The sequence below is a fragment of the Rattus norvegicus genome, chromosome 3 (assembly GCF_021556685.1).
Source record: "Rattus norvegicus strain SHRSP/BbbUtx chromosome 3, alternate assembly SHRSP_T2T, whole genome shotgun sequence".
NCBI lineage: Eukaryota > Metazoa > Chordata > Mammalia > Rodentia > Muridae > Rattus > Rattus norvegicus.
Window position 1 is genome coordinate 33,524,656 of NC_141536.1, and position 17,990 is coordinate 33,542,645.

General features: G+C 45.0%; 1 protein-coding gene across 22 annotated transcripts in view; it reads left to right on the forward strand.

Moving 5' to 3' along the window:
* The window catches only part of Lypd6b (Ly6/Plaur domain containing 6B), a 175,567-nt gene that overhangs the window by 127,025 nt on the left and 30,552 nt on the right, over window positions 1-17,990 (forward strand). For 4 of the 22 annotated variants that reach the window (NM_001395757.1, XM_087653061.1, XM_087653059.1 and 1 more), the window contains 1 exon segment: window positions 13,159-13,342. The exons of 16 other annotated variants lie outside the window; for them this stretch is intronic. The gene's annotated coding sequence lies outside the window, so the exon portion shown is untranslated. 22 annotated transcript variants of the gene reach the window in all.

Sequence of the window (17,990 nt, forward strand, 5' to 3'; positions counted from 1 at the left end):
TCCAGGCATTGGTAACGGTAGGAGTCCAGGCATTGGTAACGGTAGGAGTCCAGGCATTGGTAACGGTAGGAGTCCAGGCATTGGTAACGGTAGGAGTCCAGGCATTGGTAACGGTAGGAGTCCAGGCATGGGTAACGGTAGGAGTCCAGGCATTGGTAACGGTAGGAGTCCAGGCATTGGTAACGGTAGGAGTCCAGGCATTGGTAACGGTAGGAGTCCAGGCATTGGTAACGGTAGGAGTCCAGGCATTGGTAACGGTAGGAGTCCAGGCATTGGTAACGGTAGGAGTCCAGGCATTGGTAACGGTAGGAGTCCAGGCATTGGTAACGGTAGGAGTCCAGGCATTGGTAACGGTAGGAGTCCAGGCATTGGTAACGGTAGGAGTCCAGGCATTGGTAACGGTAGGAGTCCAGGCATTGGTAACGGTAGGAGTCCAGGCATTGGTAACGGTAGGAGTCCAGGCATGGGTAACGGTAGGAGTCCAGGCATTGGTAACGGTAGGAGTCCAGGCATTGGTAACGGTAGGAGTCCAGGCATTGGTAACGGTAGGAGTCCAGGCATGGGTAACGGTAGGAGTCCAGGCATTGGTAACGGTAGGAGTCCAGGCATTGGTAACGGTAGGAGTCCAGGCATGGGTAACGGTAGGAGTCCAGGCATTGGTAACGGTAGGAGTCCAGGCATTGGTAACGGTAGGAGTCCAGGCATTGGTAACGGTAGGAGTCCAGGCATTGGTAACGGTAGGAGTGAGTCCAGGCATTGGTAACGGTAGGAGTCCAGGCATTGGTAACGGTAGGAGTCCAGGCATTGGTAACGGTAGGAGTCCAGGCATTGGTAACGGTAGGAGTGAGTCCAGGCATTGGTAACGGTAGGAGTCCAGGCATTGGTAACGGTAGGAGTGAGTCCAGGCATTGGTAACGGTAGGAGTCCAGGCATTGGTAACGGTAGGAGTCCAGGCATTGGTAACGGTAGGAGTCCAGGCATTGGTAACGGTAGGAGTCCAGGCATTGGTAACGGTAGGAGTCCAGGCATTGGTAACGGTAGGAGTGAGTCCAGGCATTGGTAACGGTAGGAGTCCAGGCATTGGTAACGGTAGGAGTGAGTCCAGGCATTGGTAACGGTAGGAGTCCAGGCATTGGTAACGGTAGGAGTGAGTCCAGGCATTGGTAACGGTAGGAGTCCAGGCATTGGTAACGGTAGGAGTGAGTCCAGGCATTGGTAACGGTAGGAGTCCAGGCATTGGTAACGGTAGGAGTGAGTCCAGGCATTGGTAACGGTAGGAGTCCAGGCATTGGTAACGGTAGGAGTCCAGGCATTGGTAACGGTAGGAGTCCAGGCATTGGTAACGGTAGGAGTCCAGGCATTGGTAACGGTAGGAGTCCAGGCATTGGTAACGGTAGGAGTCCAGGCATTGGTAACGGTAGGAGTCCAGGCATTGGTAACGGTAGGAGTCCAGGCATTGGTAACGGTAGGAGTCCAGGCATTGGTAACGGTAGGAGTCCAGGCATTGGTAACGGTAGGAGTCCAGGCATTGGTAACGGTAGGAGTCCAGGCATTGGTAACGGTAGGAGTCCAGGCATTGGTAACGGTAGGAGTCCAGGCATTGGTAACGGTAGGAGTCCAGGCATTGGTAACGGTAGGAGTCCAGGCATGGGTAACGGTAGGAGTCCAGGCATTGGTAACGGTAGGAGTCCAGGCATTGGTAACGGTAGGAGTCCAGGCATTGGTAACGGTAGGAGTCCAGGCATTGGTAACGGTAGGAGTCCAGGCATTGGTAACGGTAGGAGTCCAGGCATTGGTAACGGTAGGAGTCCAGGCATTGGTAACGGTAGGAGTCCAGGCATTGGTAACGGTAGGAGTCCAGGCATTGGTAACGGTAGGAGGAGTCCAGGCATTGGTAACGGTAGGAGTCCAGGCATTGGTAACGGTAGGAGTCCAGGCATTGGTAACGGTAGGAGTCCAGGCATTGGTAACGGTAGGAGTCCAGGCATTGGTAACGGTAGGAGTCCAGGCATTGGTAACGGTAGGAGTCCAGGCATTGGTAACGGTAGGAGTCCAGGCATTGGTAACGGTAGGAGTCCAGGCATTGGTAACGGTAGGAGTCCAGGCATTGGTAACGGTAGGAGTCCAGGCATTGGTAACGGTAGGAGTCCAGGCATTGGTAACGGTAGGAGTCCAGGCATTGGTAACGGTAGGAGTGAGTCCAGGCATTGGTAACGGTAGGAGTCCAGGCATTGGTAACGGTAGGAGTGAGTCCAGGCATTGGTAACGGTAGGAGTCCAGGCATTGGTAACGGTAGGAGTGAGTCCAGGCATTGGTAACGGTAGGAGTCCAGGCATTGGTAACGGTAGGAGTGAGTCCAGGCATTGGTAACGGTAGGAGTCCAGGCATTGGTAACGGTAGGAGTCCAGGCATTGGTAACGGTAGGAGTCCAGGCATTGGTAACGGTAGGAGTCCAGGCATTGGTAACGGTAGGAGTCCAGGCATTGGTAACGGTAGGAGTGAGTCCAGGCATTGGTAACGGTAGGAGTCCAGGCATTGGTAACGGTAGGAGTGAGTCCAGGCATTGGTAACGGTAGGAGTCCAGGCATTGGTAACGGTAGGAGTGAGTCCAGGCATTGGTAACGGTAGGAGTCCAGGCATTGGTAACGGTAGGAGTGAGTCCAGGCATTGGTAACGGTAGGAGTCCAGGCATTGGTAACGGTAGGAGTGAGTCCAGGCATTGGTAACGGTAGGAGTCCAGGCATTGGTAACGGTAGGAGTGAGTCCAGGCATTGGTAACGGTAGGAGTCCAGGCATTGGTAACGGTAGGAGTCCAGGCATTGGTAACGGTAGGAGTCCAGGCATTGGTAACGGTAGGAGTCCAGGCATTGGTAACGGTAGGAGTCCAGGCATTGGTAACGGTAGGAGTGAGTCCAGGCATTGGTAACGGTAGGAGTCCAGGCATTGGTAACGGTAGGAGTGAGTCCAGGCATTGGTAACGGTAGGAGTCCAGGCATTGGTAACGGTAGGAGTGAGTCCAGGCATTGGTAACGGTAGGAGTCCAGGCATTGGTAACGGTAGGAGTGAGTCCAGGCATTGGTAACGGTAGGAGTCCAGGCATTGGTAACGGTAGGAGTGAGTCCAGGCATTGGTAACGGTAGGAGTCCAGGCATTGGTAACGGTAGGAGTCCAGGCATTGGTAACGGTAGGAGTCCAGGCATTGGTAACGGTAGGAGTCCAGGCATTGGTAACGGTAGGAGTCCAGGCATTGGTAACGGTAGGAGTCCAGGCATTGGTAACGGTAGGAGTCCAGGCATTGGTAACGGTAGGAGTCCAGGCATTGGTAACGGTAGGAGTCCAGGCATTGGTAACGGTAGGAGTCCAGGCATTGGTAACGGTAGGAGTCCAGGCATTGGTAACGGTAGGAGTCCAGGCATTGGTAACGGTAGGAGTCCAGGCATTGGTAACGGTAGGAGTCCAGGCATTGGTAACGGTAGGAGTCCAGGCATTGGTAACGGTAGGAGTCCAGGCATGGGTAACGGTAGGAGTCCAGGCATTGGTAACGGTAGGAGTCCAGGCATTGGTAACGGTAGGAGTCCAGGCATTGGTAACGGTAGGAGTCCAGGCATTGGTAACGGTAGGAGTCCAGGCATTGGTAACGGTAGGAGTCCAGGCATTGGTAACGGTAGGAGTCCAGGCATTGGTAACGGTAGGAGTCCAGGCATTGGTAACGGTAGGAGTCCAGGCATTGGTAACGGTAGGAGTCCAGGCATTGGTAACGGTAGGAGTCCAGGCATTGGTAACGGTAGGAGTCCAGGCATGCCTCAGTTCAGCCTTTCCTCAAGGTGGAGGTTGTCGTTGTTGGTTGTGGGTGCCTTATATTTCCATCTTGGTCTTAGTGTACCAGAGAACTCTAAGGGGAAAAAACCAAACCAAACCAAAACCAAAACCCAGAATACAACAACAACAACAACAACAACAACAACAACAACAACACCCAAGAGTTGAAACATGGATGACTCTCTTGCTAAAAGCAACTTGGTTTATTTGCAGTAGGAGGCTTAGCTTGAAGCTCCTTGCCCTCCTCAGGAGCTGGCTGAGCTGCTGCCATATTCAGATCTACCTACTGTATCTCTGGAGACCGTTTCTGACAGAAATGCAGAATTGGGACTTGAGGGGAGGAAACCTTCCCTGGGACTTCAAACTGATGGAAGATGTTGCCCAACTATTGTGGCTCAAAGGGTCTTTAACTGTATACGGCTGAGACGGGATTAAATCCATGGTCTGCAAGTGATTTAAGCTATGAAAAACTTGACCTAAGAGAAATACTGTAGGGGGAAAAAGCCATTCCACTCTTACCCCAGTGGAATTAGAGAGCCACCAGTAAAGGCCTTCCTCGGAAGCCTTCATCTGGAGAGATCTGTGGAGGCCCCTCCCTCCGGCCACTGTCAGCTTAAGTGGGGAGCAGGAAGCTGTCCTCAGCTAAGGCTCATGAATGCAAAATTTCACCCCAGTTCATGTAGAGTCCTGGAGACAGGGTTCCTAAGCAGTTTTAGGTCAGCCAACCTCAAGTGGCTGTGAAGCACCAAATAACCTTCCCCTCCTGTAATCCCCGTCTAAGCAAACAGACTCTTAGTGTCATAGTTGCTCTGTGACCTCAGACGCTGTGCCATCGGTGTTGTGCAGTGCCACTTGTAGCCTCCTGATTGCTGTCTGTCTGTTCCCATCTCCTCACCCCCAGTCCTTACCCACTCACTGCCCTGTGAGCACCATAGTGCCTTTCTTTGGGTCAGTTCTGTTCATGGCAGTCTTCTTTATTGCTTAAAAGCAAATCTTAACCCCCAGCTTTCTGTGGTAATTTAAGGTTCTTGTCAAACCCTTCTTCCACCTGGGTAGCACACGGCATGATTTCATTGACATTTTTTCCCCTGTTCTCTGCCATCAAGCTTGTGGGCATGCTCTTCCTCCAAACCTTTCTTCCCTTAGTACATGAACACTCACACATCACACACACACACACACAGACACACACACACACACACACACAGACACACACACACATACGCACACACACAGAAAGAGAGAGAGACAGAGAGAGAGAGAGACAGAGACAGACACATCTGAATGAATGCTTACTCGTTGCATAATTACATCTATTTATGGGGCACACTGTGCTACTTGTGTACTTGTACAGAGTGAATCAAGTAATCTTCAGTCACTGTAAATCCTACCCCCCTATTAGCTATTTTCAAGGATAAACTAATTGGTGTCAACTATAATGACGATGCCATTTGATGTAGCTTTAGATCTTCCTCCTCCCTAGGTCCATCCTGTTCCCATTTCCTGTTTCCCCTCCCTCCCTTCTCCAGGCCTGCCTAGCTACTGGTAACCACTGATCTACTCTCACTCACTTCTATGAGAATAATATATTTTCATTTTTTTCAAAAGGTATCATTTAAGCAGTGTATACATTTACTGGGAGCCATGTTATATTTTAATACATGAACCCATAGGTTAATGTTCAAATCCAATTAAACATTTGTCTACTCAAACATTTATATATTGTGGGTAAAACACTCAAAGTCCTTTCTTGTAGCCTTTCTGAAATGTGCGGTGTATTATTGACATCAGTAGTCGCTCTACTTGAAATAGAGCAGCACTGTCATTTCTCCCATCTCATTCTGACTGATCGCCATTGGCTAGTCTTTCTTTGTCCTTTTCTAGTCATCAACCATTTTAGCTTCTACATATTTAACAAGAGGGTGGATATTTGTCTTCTTGTGCCTACCTTACTATTCTCTAAGTTCATCCACATTGCCCCAAATAACGGGATTTTATTTTTCAATCTGTAACAGGTGAAGGTTTGTTGAGGATTCTCTCATGTGGGGGACTGTTTCAGCCTTAGTACAGCATTGGAAAGTGATTGGCTGCCTACTACAGAAGAGCCTAGACTGGGGTGGCAATTCTCCATTGACCCAGTAGCAGACTTTCATGTGTTTGTCATTCGTACACGACCTTCATAACTGAATTCAAATCACTTAAGGGCATAAACATATCTTATCTACAGTTTCTAGCTCCTTCTATAAATACTATATAATATATAAATTATATATATACTATTATATACTATATATAGTATATACTATATATTACATACTATATTATGTATACATATTACATATATGCATACTATATATTATATGTACACATACTAATATATTACATACTATATATACTATATGTGGTATATACACTATATATTTTATATTATCTAAATATACTATATATTACACAGTATATATGATACATTATATCTTATGCCATTTTATATACTATAATACTATATTATATAGTATAAATATACTACAGTATATAGTGTATATAAATTATATAGCATCTAGGATATTATATATACTATATGCAATATACAGTACATATAATATATAATATACATTATATTACTATATAATATATATACATTGTTACAGATAGTATATATTGTATATAGTATATAGTATATAGTATATATTTGTATAATAAAATATATTATTATAATTAGTATTATATTTTTATAATACTATATATTATGCTAATATATAGTATAGTATACATTATAGTATATATCATAGTATATATAGTATATAGTTAATAGTATATAGTACATGTTATATAATATATAGTAGACATTTATGAATGTTTATTAAAAGACTAAAAGAGGGGGAGGGAGAGCTAAACCTTCAGAGAGGTGGACACGCCTGGGAAACCAGAAGAGACTGCACTCTGTGCACATCCAGACGTCAGAGGAAAACACCAAACGCCATCTGGAACCCTGGTGCACGGAGGCTCCCGGAAAGAGCGGCGCAGATCTTCCCGGTTGCTGCCGCCGCGGAGAGGACTTAGGCAGTACCCCACGAGCAAACTTGAGCCTTGGAACCGCAGGTAGGACCAACTTTTCCCCTGCAAGAAACCTGCCTGGAGAACTCAGGACACACAGAGGCAAAATTCCTCTAGGACCGGGGAATTCCTGTGTTTACCGGAAGTCCCACACCCGCGGATCCCGGCCCGCAGCAGCTCTCTGCTCCCAAACCCCGAGGGAGAGAGACCTCACCGCCTGATCAGGTGGGCACTCCTGAGGCTGCAGACGGAGGAGACCACCAACACTGCCCACCCCTGCCCACATCCCTGGCCCAAGAGGCAACTGTATAAGGCCTCTGGGTTCCCGTAGGGGAGGGCCCAGGAGCGGCAGGACCCCTGCGCCTGAGACACCGCCGGAACCTGAAGGAAACAGACCGGATAAACAGTTCTCTGCACCCAAATCCCGTGGGAGGGAGAGCTAAACCTTCAGAGAGGCGGACACGCCTGGGAAACCAGAAGAGACTGCACTCTGTGCACATCCAGACGCCAGAGGAAAACACCAAACGCCATCTGGAACCCTGGTGCACGGAGGCTCCCGGAAAGAGCGGCACAGATCTTCCCAGTTGCTGCCGCCGCGGAGAGGACTTAGGCAGCACCCCACGAGCAAACTTGAGCCTTGGAACCACAGGTAGGACCAACTTTTCCCCTGCAAGAAACCTGCCTGGTGAACTCAAGACACAGGCCCACAGGAATAGCTGAAGACCTGTAGAGAGGAAAAACTACACGCCCGAAAGCAGAACACTCTGTCCCCATAACTGGCTGAAAGAAAACAGGAAAACAGGTCTACAGCACTCCTGACACACAGGCTTATAGGACAGTCTAACCACGGTCAGAAATAGCAGAACAAAGTAACACTAGAGATAATCTGATGGCAAGAGGCAAGCGCAGGAACCCAAGCAACAGAAACCAAGACTACATGGCATCATCGGAGCCCAATTCTCCCACCAAAGCAAACACGGAATATCCAAACACACCAGAAAAGCAAGATCTAGTTTCAAAATCATATTTGATCATGATGCTGGAGGACTTCAAGAAAGACATAAAGAACTCCCTTAGAGAACAAGTAGAAGCCTACAGAGAGGAGTCGCAAAAATCCCTGAAAGAATTCCAGGAAAACACAATCAAACAGTTGAAGGAATTAAAAATGGAAATAGAAGCAATCAAGAAAGAACACATGGAAACAACCCTGGACATAGAAAATCAAAAGAAAAGACAAGGAGCTGTAGATACAAGCTTCACCAACAGAATACAAGAGATGGAAGAGAGAATCTCGGGAGCAGAAGATTCCATAGAAATCATTGACTCAACTGTCAAAGATAATGTAAAGCAGAAAAAGCTACTGGTCCAAAACATACAGGAAATCCAGGACTCAATGAGAAGATCAAACCTAAGGATAATAGGTATAGAAGAGAGTGAAGACTCCCAGCTCAAAGGACCAGTAAATATCTTCAACAAAATCATAGAAGAAAACTTCCCTAACCTAAAAAAAGAGATACCCATAGGTATACAAGAAGCCTACAGAACTCCAAATAGATTGGATCAGAAAAGAAACACCTCCCGCCACATAATTGTCAAAACACCAAACGCACAAAATAAAGAAAGAATATTAAAAGCAGTAAGGGAAAAAGGTCAAGTAACATATAAAGGCAGACCTATCAGAATCACACCAGACTTTTCGCCAGAAACTATGAAGGCCAGAAGATCCTGGACAGATGTCATACAGACCCTAAGAGAACACAAATGCCAGCCCAGGTTACTGTATCCTGCAAAACTCTCAATTAACATAGATGGAGAAACCAAGATATTCCATGACAAAACCAAATTTACACAATATCTTTCTACAAATCCAGCACTACAAAGGATAATAAAGGGTAAAGCCCAACATAAGGAGGCAAGCTATACCCTAGAAGAAGCAAGAAACTAATCGTCTTGGCAACAAAACAAAGAGAATGAAAGCACACAAACATAACCTCACATCCAAATATGAATATAACAGGAAGCAATAATCACTATTCCTTAATATCTCTCAACATCAATGGCCTCAACTCCCCAATAAAAAGACATAGATTAACAAACTGGATACGCAATGAGGACCCTGCATTCTGCTGCCTACAGGAAACACACCTCAGAGACAAAGACAGACACTACCTCAGAGTGAAAGGCTGGAAAACAACTTTCCAAGCAAATGGTCAGAAGAAGCAAGCTGGAGTAGCCATTCTAATATCAAATAAAATCAATTTTCAATTAAAAGTCATCAAAAAAGATAAGGAAGGACACTTCATATTCATCAAAGGAAAAATCCACCAAGATGAACTCTCAATCCTCATCTTCGATTGGTTTATATACAAGTGTGCAATTTCTAGGCTTGAAAGTAAAATGATGCTATCTGGTGCTGGATAGAGGAGCCTTATTTTTTATTATGGCAGCTTGCTATTTTTGTAACATGGTGATTTGGTTGAACACAATAAAGTACAGTAGTAACTGATCTCCCCCTCTTCCTGGATGAGTGAGGAGATGATTAAATGTTGATGTCAGCATCCATGAGCATATTCAGATGAGCTTCTGCTTCTGTTGAAAAGGATGCTGTGTTTGATTGTGGTCCAAAGCTTTGAAGCACTACTTGGCATCTCCTTCCTTGGAGGTCTCACTGTTTAAACATAACAGATTTGATAGCTTGTTGGTAAGGTGAGGTCCAGCTTGTCTCCACTAGGTCATCTTCATGTGAATCCGGTGGTTATACGGTTTTGTTCTAGGGATATTTCATTTTTTTAATAACGGTTTTAGCTGACATTCATGGAGAGAATGAATCCTTAGAAGTGTGCCACTAGTGAAAGGAAATCCTGTCTAGAGTATGTTTCTTTACAAAGCTGTGTCACACCATCCTTTGGGCCCTCTGCTGGAAAAGTAGAATCAAGTCTCAAATAATGCCTTTTAAATTGTATCCTCTAGTATTATAGATGTAGGACAGTACTGTATCATACCTCTGTGGATGCAAAATAGCTTGTACCTGCTTTATGATACGTAGTAGTGACCGTGCTTTATCAGAGCTGTTTTTAATGATGTTGCTCAGAATGTTTTCTTTCCAGATGATGATTGAGAAGCTAATTAAAAAAAAATGGTGCCAGGTACCACAAGAGTAACCGAACTGTGCTTTTTTCTCGGGTTTTGTTTTTTTACTTTTTTTTTTTTTAATGGAGTGTGTTGGATGTCTCTACAGTTTTGTTCAGATGACTGCAGAACCTGGAAAAGCTGTTGCTGCTGTTGATGCATAACACACTGCTATTATTGGTCTTTTTATATAAATATAAATATATATATACAGATATATAATTTGAATTTTTTGAAACTTTACCTGTGCTGTCAACTTTCGAAAAAAGTATCCCCATTTACTGTGTTGAGTTGGCACTGTACAGAAATTAACAGCCATATTGGTCTAGAAATGTTGAACTTAAGTTTTTTCCATTTGTACAGGGGTAACACACTGTATTAAATATGTAAGGTCTTATATACGTGGGTTTGATTACAAAAACTAATAAAGTATTCTCTAAATTAAAAAAAAAAGACTAAAAGAGATACATATCTTAGCAGGTAAAGATGCCTGCCTCAAGCCACACATGTGTTGCACATGCACACACACACACACACACACACACACACACACACACTGAATAAATAAATAAATAAATACATTTTTAAAAAAATTAAAAGAATAAATGCATAATGTATAAAGAGAATGAAAAAAGAATAAATGCATAAAAGAGAAAGCAATATATGTCTATATAAGCATGCATTATATATACACACATAAATATTGTGCTTGCGTGTTTTACTTTTAAAAGTTGTATTCAGTTAATGCTGCTTCCACCAATAGAAACCCTAAAAGTAAACTTGGATGGATGGTGTCAAAACACAACATTTCAAATTCAGTATAGAGTATAGTTACCCACAAGAGAGGAAGCCAACAGCAGTTATGGTGTGGTGGTTTGAATAAGAATTCCTGCCATAGACTTATAGATTTGAGTGCTTGGTCACCAGGGAGTGGTACTAATAGGAAGTGTGGCCTTAGTGAAGAAAGAGTGTCACTGGGGGTGAGCTTTGTGGTTTCAAATGTTCAATGGAGAACCAGTCTCTCTGTCTCTGTCTCTGTCTCTGTCTCTGTCTCTCTGTCTGTCTCTGTCTTTCTGTCTCTCTCTGTCTCTCTCTGTCTCTCTGTCTGTCTCTGTCTCTCTGTCTGTCTCTGTCTCTCTCTCTCCCCCCACCCTTCTCTCTATGCTCCCTGCTGATCCAGTTGTTGAACTCTTCCTCAGCACCATGTATGCCTGTGTGCCGCCATGCTTCCTAGGGTGATGATAATGAACTAAACTTCTGAATTTAAACAGGCCCCAATTACGTTTCCTTTTAGAAGAGTTACTGTGGTCATAGCATCTCTTCACAGCAGTAGAAATGCCATCTACCACATATGGTGCCATCAATATGTCACCCCCAAGAATCTGCAAATCCTTACTTGCTGTCTTAGATAGGTCCGTTTTCTTTTCAGTACCAAGGATAGAACCTAGGGTCTCAATGGGCCATGCTTCACATCCCAGTCCCTCTCCCTCAAGGGGCCAGGAGAGCCTAGACCCCATGAGGAACTTTGAAACAGTCTCTGGCCTTCCTCCATGCAGTCTCTTGCTCAGAGGTGCAGAATCCTAGCACTAAGTGTTGCATTGGTTTATATCCTGCTGTCTACCACACATTTCATGCCTCATTAAGGGATTAAATTCCCGAGCCTCTGGGATTCCTCTTGACGGATTTCATAACTAGTACGATCATTGGTTGACAGTGGCTGTAGTGACTGTTGTGTTCCTGCTTAGACATCAGCTTGGTACTTTTGCACCTTCGACCTCAATTTCTTTGCAAACGTTTACTGTTTTGAGTTAATGATAAGAAACGAGGTAATCGTTACCTCGGAATCTATGTGGAGCACTGGTCGCGTGGCTTTGTGTATTCCTTGGTCCTTGTCAGGCCTCATTGGAGCACGGTGCATGAAACCCGTGTCCTGATGCATCCATTTGTTCTGTAAAGGCCTCCTTAAAAGAGAATGTAACTTTCCTTTCACACCTCATTTCTTCATTCCACAAGCATTCCGACCTTGGTTCCAGGCCAGGCCCATTGCTGGGATGAAAGGGGTGTAAAGACCTTACTGTGGCAGGCTGAATGTCCCCTCCCACACCTTTTCCTCTTTCCACTGAAGGGACTGGTGAGGTGCCCTAGAAGCACTGTTTGGGCTCCTGCGGTATTCTGGAGTTAACTGCAAGTACCCTCCCTCACCACACACACTCTTCCCACCCCCAATCCCAGCAGTGGGTTGAAACCAAACATCAAGCGAAGCCATCAGGTGAAACCATCAAGTGAAGCCATCAAGTGAAGCCATCAAGTGAAGCCATCAAGTGAAGCCATCAAGTGAAGCCATCATCAAAGGGAATAACAAGGTTCTAAGGCCCCATGCAGGAACATCTCCTAACTCTCTCTGCAGCTTGGCAAACAGCAGAAATGACTGCCATCTGCTGACTCACCACAGAGCTGAGAGCTTCCGGCCAGCCTGACCTCCTGTGGCCTGGGGCACATCTCCGATTTCAGTGACTTCTTTAGACTTTGCTTACTCCTTCTCACTTCACTGAGCTATGAATGGCTTTGCTTAGAGTCTAGAGGGAATTACAATACCAAGCTTGAGGGGAGGGCAGTCATTGGGGAGTGGGACTTCAAACTGATGCTCTCCCTCTGTCAGTGTGAGGTTGACAGAGAAAAAGGCGAATGACATCAGTGGCCAGGTGTCAGTATAAAGCGGCTGATTTGGAAAATGGTTCCTTCGAGGCCTGTTTGGGTGAGAATCATTGAGATCACAAAAAGGAAGCAGCTGGTAAGTTCTGGAAACCTTTTTATATAAGCCCAGGATTTGAATAATGCACTAAATGGAGTGTATTGCATGTATTTAAATATTTATGTACACATGGCTCATTTTTTAGCCTGCTGTGCCACACAGCCCCATAACTTGACACAATTGTTTTTAAATTCCCATTGTCTGGATGCTAGAAGGTATTGTGCAAAAGACACAGAATCGTGTTAAACAAACAAAGAAAACACAGACCGGATCATTACAGACCACACTGCTCTTCACAGCAATCTAGAGTAGAGGGTTTTGAGGCCATGCTTATGAGTGAGTTAAAGTGGAGGGGTGTGGGCCTAGACCTGAATCGAAATTCTCTCTCTCTCTTGACTCACTAGCTGTGTAACCTTGGGCAAGTTGCTATCCTCTCTCTGAACTTCAGACTCCTCCTGTGTGAATTGGGGATAATAATAGCTCCCACCTGGCTGTGCTGTGACGATTACATGATTCATTGCGTCGGGCGTCTGACTCTTACAAAGCCTCAATGAATGCTAACTTAAAATGGAAGTTACTCTACATGAGGTGAGTAGAACCAATCACTAGCAAAATATCACGAAGTAAGATCTGGGGAAGGCAGGCACTTGGTTTTAGGAGAAGTTACTACAGCTGTGGGTACAGTGCTGTCCAGCACATAGCAGCTGTCTGCTAAATATTACTTCATTAATATGTATATTACATTATAATTTTGGTAATTGTAATATTAGCGATACAATTTAATATCCGAATAAATATGTATAGAGCAGCTACAGGCACGAATTACACTGTTCTATGAAGTGAACTAAAATGTGCATTTCAAAGGAGGAAACAGGAGAGACGTGTCTGAAGCAGGCAGAGGTAGAACTTTCAGACCTCTAACCTGGAAAGCATTGTTGTCTCTTTCTCACTGGGGTGTGAGCATTGGTTCCACTTTATTCCCTAAGAGCAGATGATCTAGGGGCTGTGTTTTCTTGGTGTCAGCATTCCAGTTCCTGTCTGAAGCAGAGATCCAGGAGGAGGGCAGTAGGCCCACACTGAAATCACTGCCTGTGGACACTGCTTTTTCCTACTCCCTTCTGGGCCGTGACTTTCATACCCCCCACACAGTAGAGAATAGAGGCTGGTTCTGGAGTCTGACTGTTGCCTAGAACTATCAGCTCCCCGTGGATCTGCAATCAGACCCTACGTGTGTCTCCTCTAAGGCCTCTTGTGCCTCTGTGGGCAGATTGGATTGACCCTCTGTGTGCCTTCCCTTCTTTTCTCCTTCCTCCAAACCTTTGTACGGAGGCAGGGAAAGGAGCGGACAGTCTCCACCTAGCCCCAGTCCGAAGTCAGTACTCAGACAAGATGTGGTAAGCAATTCACACAGGAAGACCCATAGATTTGCCAAAGAAAGGAATGTAGTTCTGGGACCTCCTAGCTGCAGGATTGTGTAAATCACTCAACACTGGTAAAGTTAAAGTTATGAAATTCCGTAATTTCCATTTCGTACCACAGCTAATTAGCCTAAGGAGGATGGTGACAAAGAATACATTCCCAAACTTTTCAGGATGTAATCCTGGATGGATGGCTCCAGACAGTCTTCCAGAGTCACTTCCAAGATGCTGCAAGTGAGAAGCTAGCTTTTAGTGAGTTCTTCTCGTCTCCTAGACATGATTCTATGTGCTTGGAAAAAAAATTGATTTCCTCCCTTGAGATCACTGTTTTTTTTTTTTTTTTTTTTTTTTTTTTTTATTAACTTGAGTATTTCTTATATACATTTCGAGTGTTATTCCCTTTCCCGGTTTCCGGGCAAACATCCCCCTCCCCCTCCCCTTCCTTATGGGTGTTCCCCTCCCAACCCTCCCCCCATTGCCGCCCTCCCCCCAACAGTCTAGTTCACTGGGGGTTCAGTCTTAGCAGGACCCAGGGCTTCCCCTTCCACTGGTGCTCTTACTAGGATATTCATTGCTACCTATGAGGTCAGAGTCCAGGGTCAGTCCATGTATAGTCTTTAGGTAGTGGCTTAGTCCCTGGAAGCTCTGGTTGCTTGGCATTGTTGTACATATGGGGTCTCGAGCCCTTCAAGCTCTTCCAGTTCTTTCTCTGATTCCTTCAACGGGGGTCCTATTCTCAGTTCAGTGGTTTGCTGCTGGCATTCGCCTATGTATTTGCTGTATTCTGGCTGTGTCTCTCAGGAGCGATCTACATCCGGCTCCTGTCGGTCTGCACTTCTTTGCTTCATCCATCTTGTCTAATTGGGTGGCTGTATATGTATGGGCCACATGTGGGGCAGGGAGATCACTGTTTTTTTATTATTGAGATATTCTTGCAAGGAGTAGACTGAGACACAGTAACTTGGCCAATGTTATACACTCAGGCTGTGGAGGAGCTGAAGTAATGGAAATCTATCTAACTTGTTCACTGAGCTGAGAAGAGGTCTTTTCACCCCTACCATGTGTGTCCAAAGGACCTCAGCGTCTTTTCCCCTTAGGGAAGGTTTTGGATGTAGAGTCTGTTTACTGAGGGTTCAGGTGAGGGATTCCAGGCCTCCTCTTCTTGCCTGCAGAAGGGGACCTCAGAACCTCTATTATAGTCAGAGGAGATGTTGTACTATTTCCAATATTTCAACGAGCCAAAGATAAATCACTCTTCTGTGTCATGGCCCACGTGGCTCAGACCTGAAAGCCTGGCCGAGGTGATGAAAGAATGAGGGAAGGACAGACAGACATCCAAGAAAACAGGGAAAGAGGGCCATGCTCACTCTGAACGAGGGCACCAACCGTATCCACCCAAACCTCAGACATTTGGTGTGCATGGCAGAAGGGCAGATCAGTTGGCCTTGGTGGGAGGTCTTTGTTAACAAGCTAAATCTGCTCCCATTACCTCCATTGCCTCTCAGCATTTTGGGCTCTGCACGTGATAATTTTTGCATTCATTGGTCAATGGAACACTTGTGGTTGGACCACATGGGAGGCTTTTCCAACTCCCAGAGGTCTGAGGGATTATTGGTCCTTGTCAGGAGTTCACATTCAACTCAAGACTTCATCTACTTTACACATTCACTTGGGGCTACCTCTTCTCCCTACACTTTTAGGAATATTGAAACAATGTGGGCCAATGAATGTATAAATGAGCTGGCATGGTGTCACCCTCCTATTCTGAAAGAAGGTGGTTTCTCATCCTTATGGGCGTACCAAATACTTTTATTCCACAGATCTGTGAATGGCTTTCACTGTATTCAGGGGATGTTACCAACTGACTTTCAGAATGTAGTGGGGATGGCGATTGGCGATTTCCCTTACATCCACCATCAAGTGATGTACTCTAAAGCTAAACAAAGATGCTGTTTCGCACTAACCACCGGGATATTTTTAATGCATGTGTGTATACAGATGCAAGGCTATATGGAGGCCAGAGGACAAGGAGGACATTTACCTCCTTTGCAACAAGATCTCTCAGTGGCCTGAATCTCTCCGAGTGGGCTAGGTGCTGCCTGGCTAGTGAACTCCAGGGATCCTCCCCTCTGTGTCTCCTCAGCACTAGTGTATAACCCTTCACTACCATGCCTGGCCATATGGATCCAGGTCATGGAGCTCAGGTCCTTCCCTCCCACCCCCTTAGAAGGAACTGTCATGTTTAACTGTATGACAGGTTGGTAACTGGGAACTGTCAGGCCAGTGGCACCAAGCCACATGTACTCATGGGTGGAAACACCAGACCAATGAGGAGTACACTTTGAGGTGTATTCTTGTTACTTCTGCCCTCTCATTCTTTAGTTCTTTACCTGTCACTCTAGCCACAAACCTTCACCTTTGCTAATTTTCCATATAAGCTTATTGCATGGACTTATGTAGATACACGTAGATACATGCAATGGTTTTATCTCATTGCTTCTAAATTCTAAGAGGTGACATGGTGAGTGTGTGCATGTGCATGTGTGTGTGCATGTGCGTGTGTGTGTGTGTCTGTGTGTGTGTGTGTGTGTGTGTGTGTGTGTGTGTGTGTGTGTGTGTGTGTGTGGTGTGGTGTGTGTGTTGAATATCATGGGAGATACTCAATGGAAGATCCGTTGAACATGGATGCCGGAAGGAATTTCTAGAATTAGGATTTGGGGTCCAGGCTCAATGCATCGAAGAGTTGAATGCTGTTGTGAATTGTTCTTTAACAGCCGGGATCCCATCAGTACCACATGTAAGGCCTACTGTTTGTGGGTTTCTCAGAAGAGAGAACCAGCAAGCAGGCTAACCTATCAGATTGACCAAATTCTAGAAAACTGACAATATAATTTTGATTTATATGTTTCCTCTTTGGAAACGTGCCCAACTTTTTTTTTTAAATGATGTTTAAAGACTGTTTTATTTATGTTCTGCAACACAGTTATGTCTTTTGACAGCTTTCCTATTCATTGCTCATAAGTTTCTTATGGAAACTATGCTGGTAGCTGTTTTTATACCAGCAAAATTGCTTGAGTGTTTGGTTTTGTTTTTGTCTGTGATTTGAGTTGAAAATTATTTTCCCAGGTTGCCACTTGTTCTTGACTTTACTTATGATATATATCTTTTGCATATGGAATTTCTTAAAACTGTGGTTGAATTACTGAAACTTTAATTTTCCATTTCCTGGGTTCTATCCATGATTGGAAGGACCTTTCCCCATTCCAAGTACATCATTCTTACTTTCTTGTGCTGCTTAAAAGTTATCATGATACAGAAAATGTGGTACATCTACACAATGGAATATTACTCAGCTATCAAAAACAATGACTTTATGAAATTCGTAGGCAAATGGTCTGAACTGGAAAATATCATCCTGAGTGAGGTAACCCAATCACAGAAAGACATACATGGTATGCACTCATTGATAAGTGGCTATTAGCCCAAATGCTTGAATTACCCTAGATGCCTAGAACAAATGAAACTCAAGACGGATGATCAAAATGTGAATGCTTCACTCCTTCTTTAAAAGGGGAACAAGAATACACTTGGCAGGGAATAGAGAGGCAAAGATTAAAACAGACACAGAAGGAACACCCATTCAGAGCCTGCCCCACATGTGGCCCATACATATACAGCCATCCAATTAGACAAGATGGATGAAGCAAAGAAGTGCAGGCCGACAGGAGCCAGATGTAGATCTCTCCTGAGAGACACAGCCAGAATACAGCAAATACAGAGGCGAATGCCAGCAGCAAACCACTGAACTGAGAATAGGA